Below are 10,625 nucleotides of genomic sequence, written 5' to 3'. Positions count from 1 at the left end.
AAAGGCCCATGCGCAGAGACTAGGTGAATTATGCAACTGTAATTGCCGATCATAACCTGATGTGAGTTGAAATTGCTCTGTTTTCATATTGAGATAGCATAAAATTGTCGGGAAATGCAATGGCTCCTTAATGTGGGCTAGATGAGTCTAATATTCTGATCATTTTTCACTCGGCTTGCAAGGTAAATCGAGCTTCCTTCGCACAGCCACTGTGGCCCAGGGCAATCGAGGGGCCCAATTTTACACTTGAATTGAGCAAATATGTGTAAACCACGATTTTTCATATTTTCTGCATGCATAAGAAGATGAAACATCTTTATCATCTGTATTGTCTGGCTGAGCTTATACAAAATATTAGTTTATCTGTCCTACTTTGGTTCATTCCATAAGCGAGACACATAGATCTGAAGGAAGGCAATATCCCCCCCATATATAGAACAAGTCCATCTTTTATGCAGTGTCACCGCACAAGTTTTCCTATTTGGAGCCAACGCCACCACCACAAAAGTCGACACAGTGGCAGCGCCACAAAGGAAGACATTTTTTCGAGGGGAGGAGAGGAGGCCAATCCAGGCGCTAAACGCAGCCAACTGTTCCGTCATTCTCCTGTTTGCGCACGGGAGCTGGGGGAAAGCCAAATAATCCCTGATGTCTCTGCTAGACTGTCTCCCTTTTCCCACTTAAATCAGTTACACCGGCAAGAGGCTGGTATCAGCATTTTATTGCTTTCCCGCTGCGGCCTGCGGCAAACGGAAAAACAACGTGTTGGCTTTCTTCCTCCTTGGAGTCAGCTCTAAACCTGGGAGCATCGTGACAGTGTTATTGGGGCTCTCGGGTGCCTGGTCCCGTTCCTTCTGGTTCCTGAGCCCCGTCCCCTAAAGGGTGGAGGACCCAGGCCCAAGCAGAGATGCTTCTTTGTTACAAAGTGGATTTTTCCCTCCGTAACTTCTGCTTCTCATCCCCGGGGCCTAGGCAGCCACACAAGGCCACCTGTGTCCGGGGCAAGCTCTAGTTCAGCCTGGAGTCTAGCCTAGAGGATGAGGTCCTGGAAATAGGTCTGTTAATGAATCAGTCTCTCTGTACACGCCATGATAGCAGGGTCCCTCTGAAGATGGGTTCCTTCCACTGTGACTCGTGACTGACCGTCAATATGTATTAGCGCTTTACTGGCTGGCGTCTTTATCTTCTCGACATTCCTAGAAGCATTCCAACGCTAGGCCTAAGACATGACTCATCCCCCGGCCATGTTCAGCCTCAAGCCAGAGTGAAACCTGCATTTATGCAGCCAGCAAGTATACACAGCATTAAAATAATCTCGTGAGTTTTTTTTTGTTCTTTTGGAGACAATCAATCAGTTGGTTTTTAATCAAAGGACCCCTAGATAATAGGGTTGCTGCTAACAGAGAGGCTGCAGAGAAATAAAGAAAAGCGACACACTAAAAAGAGCCACTCAAATGGGAGTCAAATTCAGCAATGGGATGCTCATAGCCCAGGGCCAAGAACTTGAGATCACCTTCCCTCTTCTCTAATGGCCAACCAGTTCCATAATGAGTCAATGCGATATGGGGCAGTGCTGAATAAAGTGTGCTAGAACTGTCTGAAACTAAACGAAGCTAAGGTACAGTTAGAGAAAAAAGTGTTTTCTGTGACATACATATAGATACTGGGATGCCAGGAGGCTGTGTAAAAGACGACTTTCTCAGTTTTAGGGCCCCCTCCCCACATTCTGGCTCCCTCCTTTGCACGCCCACTGCACTTACCTGAATGGCCCTTGAGCACTCTAAGTTCCTCAGAGGCAGGGACCTTGCCTTATTTGTCCTGGTATCCCCAGCATCTAGCAACATCCTTGGCAGAGCTGACATTCAACAAATACCTACTGAATAAAGTGATGCTTACGGTGATCAGCCATTACACTCGTCATTTATTTCTGTGCCATGAGTTACCCTCCAAATTAAGGACTTAAAACCATGAGCGTTATTATCTAGCAGTTTCTGGGGCTCAGGAATTTGGGAGTTGGGTGGCTCTTGGAAGGACACAAGTAACCTATCAGTTGGTGCTGCAGTCATCTGAGGCTGGAAGATATACTTCTAAGGTCACTGGTGTGGCTGTTGGCTAAAGGCCTCAGTGGCTTACCATGAGGCTTTTGGCACAGAACTGCTCACAACATGGCAACTGGCTTCCCTCAGAGTAAGTGGTCCAGAAAGAAAGAGATTGCAAGTAGCCACACTGCCTTTCACGAACTAATTCCCGCCCCCCCCCCCACCTTGGTATGTCCATCAGAAGCAAGTCACCAAGTCTAGCCCATATTGAAAGGGAGGCTGTGAATTTCAGGGGGGTAGGGATCACTGGGGACCATCCCGGATGCTAGTTGCCACAGCTAGATTCTAAGGGAACAAATTCAACCAACAATGACTGAGTTCCCGCTATGGAACAGAACCTGCGCTGAGTACCAGGGATGCAATGGTCTGTGGAAAGCAAGGTATGTGGCCCCTGAAGGTGGGGGCTACACGACTAGAGTATGAGAGCTCGGGGCGGGAACACAGGAACACAGAGCACTCCTAGCTTAAGATACCTGAACTGGAACCGTAGGCCATTAGACAGGATTGTTATTATACGTGCCATTATTATGCACCAGCCACCACTTTTGGCTTTTCCCCAAATAATTATACATTGTCCTGAAAATACAGTGCTCTGTTGTGACGGTGAGCCCTTTATAGGTACGAGGCAAGAATCAGGGGTGGTTATCAGCTTCCTTTCTCCAACGAGGAACTTTGAGCCAGGAGGGCAAAGACTTTCTTGACTGCCACCTTCATTCTTCAGGCAGAAAACAAGTCAGAGGTGGAGACAGAAAATCTGTTTTCTGGGCCCTGAAGATACCCTTCTACTCACTAAATAATGGGAACCTGAATTATGCCCATAAATGACCTGAGCCAAACTAACCCAAAACAGAATCTTCCGGAGTAATTTATTTGCTATTTTGTATTTTCCTAATTTTTGTTTTTAAAGTAGTGGAAGATGGGAGCATAAGTTTTTCTGCTTCTGTGTTTCTTGTTTTGTTTTGTTTTTTAATCCCAAGAATCGACTCTTCTCTTCCTAGGGGATCTTTATTGAATTGCAACACACTCGATATTATTAAGAATTCTGATCAGAGGTAAACATGCAAAACACTCAGCCAAGGGGATTAAGACTCTTTGTTAGTGTTTACGTTATCTGTTTTTAATTCCTATATATCCTTTCTTTATCTCAGTGTTTCAACACTAATTGCAAAACAGCCCTCACTAACAGTAATGAGTCCCTGGACCTTTGCAGACCTCCAGACAGAGCTCGGTGCATAGATAAGGCAGCCCCTTAACAAGGCTCAGTATCTGGATCAAGGTCTTTTACTGCTTTTCCACTTTCTTTTGCTCATTTGGGCTTCCAGAGGCTAAACCAGCTCACTAAATCATGGAGTTCAGGGTGATATCTTAGTCAGCGGAGAGTCTAAACTCAGCTGAATCTATTGAAATGGATATGCTGTTCCCGGCTTGTTCAAGATGCTTCCTTACTTGAAATGGAGCAAGGCTGAACATCAGTATATATAGGAGCGCCCATTCTACTCGGTTCCGCAAGCAGGGCTTCATGAAAACTGGGCCCTGTCCTCCAATTAATCCTGGTTCACTGGTATGAACTGACTAACACTAAATTAGGCTTGTTCTACAGGATTTCAACCATCAGACCCAACTCTGTTCTCCATCTTTTCCTTCCCTGAACGTTCATGCCGCGTTTCGGGTAATGTCCCCTGAGTTTTGCCTGCGTGGGAATCATAGTCAGGCGTCAAAGAAAGAGAACGAGCTCTCCTATCAGTGGGGCTGGTTCAATTGCCACTTACTTTATTTAGCGAGAGAGAAGGTACATTCTGTCTTCCCTTTCCCTTATCCCCAATTTTCCACTCAGCCGTCTCTAGGATTACAAATATCTTTTACTCTTTTTTCATTACCGACTCACCTCCACATTGAAATGGTTACCTGTTTCATCTTCCTGTCTGGTCTCTTCCTGTAGCCCCCTTCCAGGGACTTAATTCAGAGACTGTTGCTAAGCAACTATACATCATAGCAGCCACTCGCCGATCACTAATTGTCCTCAGCACTTTAGCCTTACAAATCCGGACAGCCTGCAACAATGGCCAGGAGTTGCCGTGGCCAAAAACATACCCAGAAGGTTTCTTAGCCCAGTATGGACAGAGGCACCAATGACCAGGTACCGCCGTCACAGCAGTCACCAAGACCTCCGGTCCGATGCCTACCGAACCGCACCGTTGTAAACCCATCAGCCGGGCACCGTTCTCCGGTCGTGCTCAGGAAATGAAACTGGAGGTGAGGCTGGAAATATCTGAACACACGCACTGATGAAAATGTGGACGCCGACATTTCACACACATTCACCTTCCTCCCCGCTGGCCACCCCATTTCTATCGTCTCTGGTTGAATGGAGGATCTATTAGTAATCAAATTTCAGCCTCAATTTTATGGTGAGTGTAATGGAGTTAATTTCTCTAATGCTAGCAGTTCATGGAAAAGGTCTCTTGTGGCAGCACAGGCCTGGGATCCGCAGCAGCTGTCAAAGATGCCGCTAAGGAATTCTTTATTAGCTAAGATGCAACCAGGCAGAAAACTCATTACACAGTGCTAAATATACTTAATCACATCTATTAGAGAAAAATGAACTTGATAATTACAACAAATAACTAAACTGTAGAAAGTGTTCAAGGGAAAAAAAAAAAAAAAAAAACAACAACCCACACCAGGATCTAAGTATACAGGGAATGTGAGCCGCTCAAGAGTCAAGGCGAACTAAGAATGTGAGGCTTTGTGCGGAAGGAGAAGCCCAGTCTCCAGGTAGGTGGAGCTGATTTAAGTTGCTCAAGAAAATGACACATTTACATTTCAAAAGTGCCCTTGTTTATTTAGTATATGTAAAATTTTAATTAGAAAGGAATCCTCAGAGGGTAGATGCTTTGTTTGTAGACTGGTTCTTGGTGCAGCGGGGAGGGGTAGGGGTGTTGTAAGGGAGCCCAGGGTAAACACTGGGTTTGACAAATAGAGATCTATAATAGCTCGGTGACACGTAGGACTTCCCTGGAGCCTAACAAATGTTGAGAGTCAAATTTGTCTTTTTCGTCTATCTCAGAATGGAAGTCCCTGAGGTGGTGGGGGCGGGGGAGGGGTGGGGGGAACCTCCACCATCCCCGACTGAGGAGTATACATGAGAAGCCCCACAGTGAATGTCCCCTATCAGTTCTTCCCTGCCTGACCTCACTCAGGAGAAGTCACTACCGACAGAGGCAGTGCTGGGCACTTCCGCTTCTGGTAGCCTACAGGAAGAACCAAGATGGCTCTGAGGTGAGACCCAACAGGAGGCCATCTCTGGAGACCAGGAGAAGGGGACACCTGATCACGGTTAACCGTGAGTTGAGAGATCAGGCTTCTGGGAGAGAAAAATGGAGGGTGGGCAGAGGTGAGACGCAACAGAATAAATGCTGAAAGGCAGGAGATGCCATCCTACCGTAGAGCTCAGGGGAGCCCCAAGAAGTTGTGACAAGCAAGGGCCAAAGCAGGCCGAAAGCGAGCCTGGAGGAGTCCTGACTGGCTGGCAACTCCTCTCTGCAGAGAGGAAGGATGGGCACCGTTTTTAAGCATGGGAGTGGCGGGACGGTTTCATCTCTCTCGAGTGGGCTGAACAAAAATATGCTGCCGCTACCTTTGACCTCTGACGGCGGCAGCAGGAGAGGCCCCCCGACCCTCAACATTGGGCAAAGCAAAAGTCAAGCCTGTACCTCCACAAGAATAACTTTCCTCGTACTCCTCATATTTAAAGGGAATGAAAACAGAAGCACTAAATGTGATTCTCCCCCATCCCCAACACTCAAGTTTCCTGGTCAAAGAGTCGGGGGAATGGCCTTTGGCATAAGTGAGGGACATTCTTGTTCTGTCACCAACTCAGTCTGTAACCTTGTCCTAGTTTCCCGCCAGGAAACCCCTCCTTCCCAGACAAAGCGTAGAGGGTTCTGGCACAATCCACGCTAGCCCTGGTAGTACCCCACTCCCCGGGCTACCATCAAGGCAGGTGAGCCCCTGTGCTGGGAACGCCAGGACAGGGCTGCTCGCTTCTCCCCACGTGATGCGAACGCAGAAGGACAGAGCCTTGAGAGTTGCTGGCAGCCATCTTGTGACCCAGTGAGGAGAGTCTACGGGGGACTCACGAAGGCGGTCGCATCAGCATGTGGAGCAAAAAGACACAGGTCACAGCCACCTCATTTGAACCCAAGATCACGCTGTGCTAAGGCCAGATCTTCTTGTCCTTTTCTAACACATGAGCCAAGGAGTCATTTTCTCCACTACTTTCCCCCACATCCAAGCCGGGCTCTTCCCCCCATCTCAACTGAAGGAAACCTAACTGGGGGAGCGTCCCACGTCCCCTCTCGACCACCATGCTTCACATGGACTCAGCCTGCCCCTGAAAGGCCAAGTGACTTAAGAGGAAACGACCTAAGCCAGGTGACCGTTGATGGTGTTTAGGGCCTACATCCTGCAGCCCAGACCCCCGGGAATGGGCATTTTTGAACCTGGGCCACAGTGCAGAGGATCACTGGATCACGGGCACTGGCTCTCGGAGCTGGGTACAGAGATCAGAGGACGCGGGCGGCGTATCGGCCCAAACCAGCCATCCAGCTGCACCGTGTTTCATCACATATCAGTTTTTACTGAAAAGAAAACCATACAAATTTAATCAGCTCTTCATATGGAAATATTTAACTTTTTTCCCCTGGAGTTGTTTGATATTATTGTTTTCAGAGTCAGGATTAAAAAAAAAAAAAAGTCAAGATGTGTGATAGTGGTGGACACGGAAAAGCATCCATTTCTGGCAAGAATGCAAGTCTCATTTCCAGTAGACTCAAGTCTTAAATGCACTGGCGTCTCCGTCAATTGCCTGGCTCAATGAAGAACATATTACATGCCCATAACCATGAAGTATAAGACGAGAATGATCCATCCCTGCACAGCCCTCACCCGCACTCAAGGCAGAATGCCATTATCGGTGAGAATAATACGATCTCAGAAGAGTTCCTGTTGCCCGCAAGCTTAGGGAGTGTTCTGTTTTGGCATCCGAATCTCTGAGGCTTCCATTTGCTCCTCTGCCCTTCAAAGATGTTATCAAACAACTCTGTTCCAGAACTTTTAATCTCTGAAAACCTATAACGTGGAACTCTCTTACATATACACCTATTAAAGGACTATGTTCTCTCTCAGTAGTCATAAAGTGTAAAACACCTCTTAAAAGCGACTTCCTTTGTTTCCCAGCCAAGGGCACAGGAGACAAAAGAGGCTGCCTTTTAAATATAATTTTAAAACACCGTGTTAAATAAAATGAAGTGTTGATATACAAAGTGATTTAAAAACGAGGGCTGCTTTTGAGATCATGGGCGTTTTTAAGCGCAAAAAGTGACGTAAGCTGCAGGCCAGAGCCAAGAATTTCCCATCTCCGAAATGGGTCATCAGGAGCTCGGGAGTGAGGAAAGCGTAGCGCGTTGTCACCAGCTGCAACTGAGAAGACCCGCAAGTGTGAAGGCCACACATCGCTGGTGCCATTCGTGAGGGGGGCAGGTCAACCGTAAAGCGTGGCCCGACCCCAGACCAGGACAACTGTCCAAAGCACAGTCTCAAATCCTTACAAACGTCTACCCCTGAGCAACCCGTAAAGCAATAACGGGGTACCGGCTGTGCAGCTATGAGAGCGCCAATCCACATCCCGATGAATTTTCTCGGCGCGATTTCGCTCTATGGTGGAGGAATGGGGCCACTTACGAAGGGCCATGGTGTCTGCTGCGTGGGCAGGGGTAATCGGGCAGGCTCCTGGAGACCTCTCCTGGCCATCACCATGTTACGAACACTTGCCTTTCCCCTCGAAGGAAGAGAGAGGGTGGAAACTGTTGGCAACTGAGGAGATTACAGGCCTCTTCCTGAGACAGGGGCTTTCTGCAACCCAAGGCACAGACAACTTTATGTTGATGTTATGGATAATGCTTTTTTTTTTTTTTTTTTTTTTTTAAAGAGGAAAAAGAAATCCCACTTCTATTATGCAATCAGGAAATTGAAGATGCCTATCTCCAGATAACCAACTGGCTGTGGTAGGATTTCAGTTGGAAACTTTCACGGAGAATGTTTTCCTACTGTCGGTTCTGGTGTTTCTGTCACTTCACATTGACTTTTTTTTGCTCTCTGTAGCAAATAAATCAGAAAGTTAATAGTTATGTTGATTTGTTGGAGCCTTTCCCCCACCCCCTTCCTCTAAAAAAAATAAAGAGAAGAAAAGAATAGCTTTAGAGGGGGGAAATACTGATCCCAGCGTGTTAACAACTCCATCGCGGTTTCGGGCTGTGGTGATGCCAACTGTCTAGTAAAAAGAGAAATTCCACTGTAGCAGAAGTAATAAAATCTTCTTTTAAAGCACAAATACCACGCAGGGAGGAAACGTAAACCCTTGCATTGGGGCAAGGAAGGTGGGGGGGGTGGTATGGAGTAAAATATGGGCTGGAACATAGAGGATTTGCGGTAACCACTCTACTTTGGATAATCTTTCACCAAAAGCAGCTGTTTCCATGACCCAGAACCTTCTCTTTCTCTTAATCCATCACCTAAAGGATTGCAGAAAGATGTAAGCTATTATCGGAGGCTACCTTCATTGTTATTCATATGGCAAAATATTTATCACCCACTGTTTTTTCAAAGAAGCTCATCCCAGAGATGGATAGTCAGAAGATTCCCATCAGCATAGCAACGTGCTTACGGCAAGCCAAATGTGGCTGCTCTGGGAGGGAGACAGGTAGGTACGGAGAGGAAACTTGTGTTCATATTCATATTCACCAGTACGCTGTTGTCCCTCCCAAATCAGAGAGAGCTGGGCATTTAACATCCGAGTCCTCTATCTGGATTTCTAGGTCTCATAATTGACAAATAATGGACTTTCCTTAAAATCAGGGTCAAAGCTCCCCAAATTACCACCCTTGGTGATGAACACACTAGGCCAACTGTTCCCCAGGCAGCCGGGAGGAATCCTGTCTGCCCCACAGGCCCCCGCTCAGTTACTCCAACAAAAGGCAGCAGTTGAATGTAGAGAAAAAGTCAAGTGAAAAGAGTGAGGATCCTGTGACATGGGGCATTCACCAGCCAGATTGTTTTCACACAATCACTCAATATCTCTGATGATGGCCAGACTTGGAAGGGGGATCCGCTTGCCAGGTATCGCTTGGACGCTGAGAGCCAGCAAGCTGGAGGCAGAAGGCAAAGCCAAATTCCTGTTTCCTAATTCAGGCTCTCCATTAAAACACCCACCTCCTTGATGGGCAGCAGAACCCTGGGAAAAGCCCCCCCCCCCCCCCAGCGCCCTCCTCCCGCCCCCAGGACAGCTTGCAGTTTCTACCCCTCCTCCCCCTCCGAGGGGCCCCCCCTCTCCCTTTTTCCTAAAATTCTGTCTGAGGAAACAGAGAGGCAGCTCCTGGGGAGGTAAAAGGCGGTAGCAGCAGCTGCCCCGGCCACCACCTTAACACTTTAATGAATTAAATGCAAAGACACAAAGGCATGTATTTCATTTCATCTGGTGGCACCGCCAGCCCTCCCGCTGCACGGGCTGTGTGTAAACACTGCACCCCACCCCCCCCTCCCCTTCACCACACTTTGGATTTAATTGTATTCCTAATTGAAAATGAAAATTAATTTGCTTTTGATCAATTCCAGGTGGTAGATCCGCCTGCAACGGCAGCAGAGCCTTCGCTCTCCGACTGACCACACGCACGTGCCCATAAACACCAACAGGCGGCACCGGTGGAAGCAGGCCGCCGTCTCTTCCGGCGCAAAGCCCCTCCGGTGTCTCGTGTCCCCGCCCCGCGCTGATCGGCAGTGTTCAATTTTTAATAAAAGAGTTACACAAGCGACGATACTTGTGGAAAGAGGCCGCTGACGGACCGGCCGAGTCCGGCGCGTGATGGGGGCCGCGGAGCCGCAGACGAACAATGGGGGCTTACAGCGAGATGTACGCGGGGGATCGCAAATAACCCGGCATCTGGTTTCTTTATCTGAGTACCTTTCTTACGGTTTGGATCTTAATTTTTTACAGTTGACAGCAGTGTTATTTGAGCCAGTCAGTGGCATCTGGCTGCTGGAAAGGGGGGAAAAAAAAAAAAAAAAGAAAGAAGAAGAAAGAAAAGAAAGAAAGAGAGAGGGGGAGGGAAAAAAAAAAATCTCCATGCACTTTAATTAATTGTGGAGAAATTACATGGTCCTCCAACCGTGTAGTTTGTCATCAGTGCACATTACAGATTTATATTAGATGTTTCTCCACAGTGTCAGGAATAATTAAAAGGGGGTAGGAAATGATGCCAGCCAGCAATGCTTTACATCAGCGGTGAAAGTTTTATATTTATTACAGCCAAACAATTTTAGAAGAAGATGTCAACTCAGAGGCTTGACTGTGCATGGAATACATATCAGGCTGGGGGCAAAGCCAATGCTGCTGGCATAATGAGAGAGGGCTAATGTTTAATCTATCAGGCCGACTAGAATTGGTGCGCCGTGCCACAGTTATTAATGGCG

General features: G+C 47.5%; 1 protein-coding gene and 1 long non-coding RNA gene across 3 annotated transcripts in view; one reads left to right on the top strand and one right to left on the bottom strand.

The window, feature by feature from the left end:
* Positions 1-10,202, top strand: part of LOC123579160 — a 21,863-nt gene extending 11,661 nt beyond the window's left edge. The window contains exons 3-4 of the long non-coding RNA XR_006702657.1: positions 1-8,859; positions 9,771-10,202. The exon at positions 1-8,859 is cut by the window's left edge and continues 908 nt beyond it. This is a non-coding gene — a long non-coding RNA (uncharacterized LOC123579160). The remainder of the gene's footprint in view (positions 8,860-9,770) is intronic.
* FTO (FTO alpha-ketoglutarate dependent dioxygenase) overlaps positions 1-10,625 on the bottom strand; it is a 393,904-nt gene that overhangs the window by 46,362 nt on the left and 336,917 nt on the right. The gene's annotated exons all lie outside the window — the stretch shown is intronic.

This window comes from Leopardus geoffroyi, chromosome E2 (assembly GCF_018350155.1).
Source record: "Leopardus geoffroyi isolate Oge1 chromosome E2, O.geoffroyi_Oge1_pat1.0, whole genome shotgun sequence".
Classification (NCBI taxonomy): domain Eukaryota; kingdom Metazoa; phylum Chordata; class Mammalia; order Carnivora; family Felidae; genus Leopardus; species Leopardus geoffroyi.
This window is presented reverse-complemented; position numbering and strand designations above follow the sequence as displayed.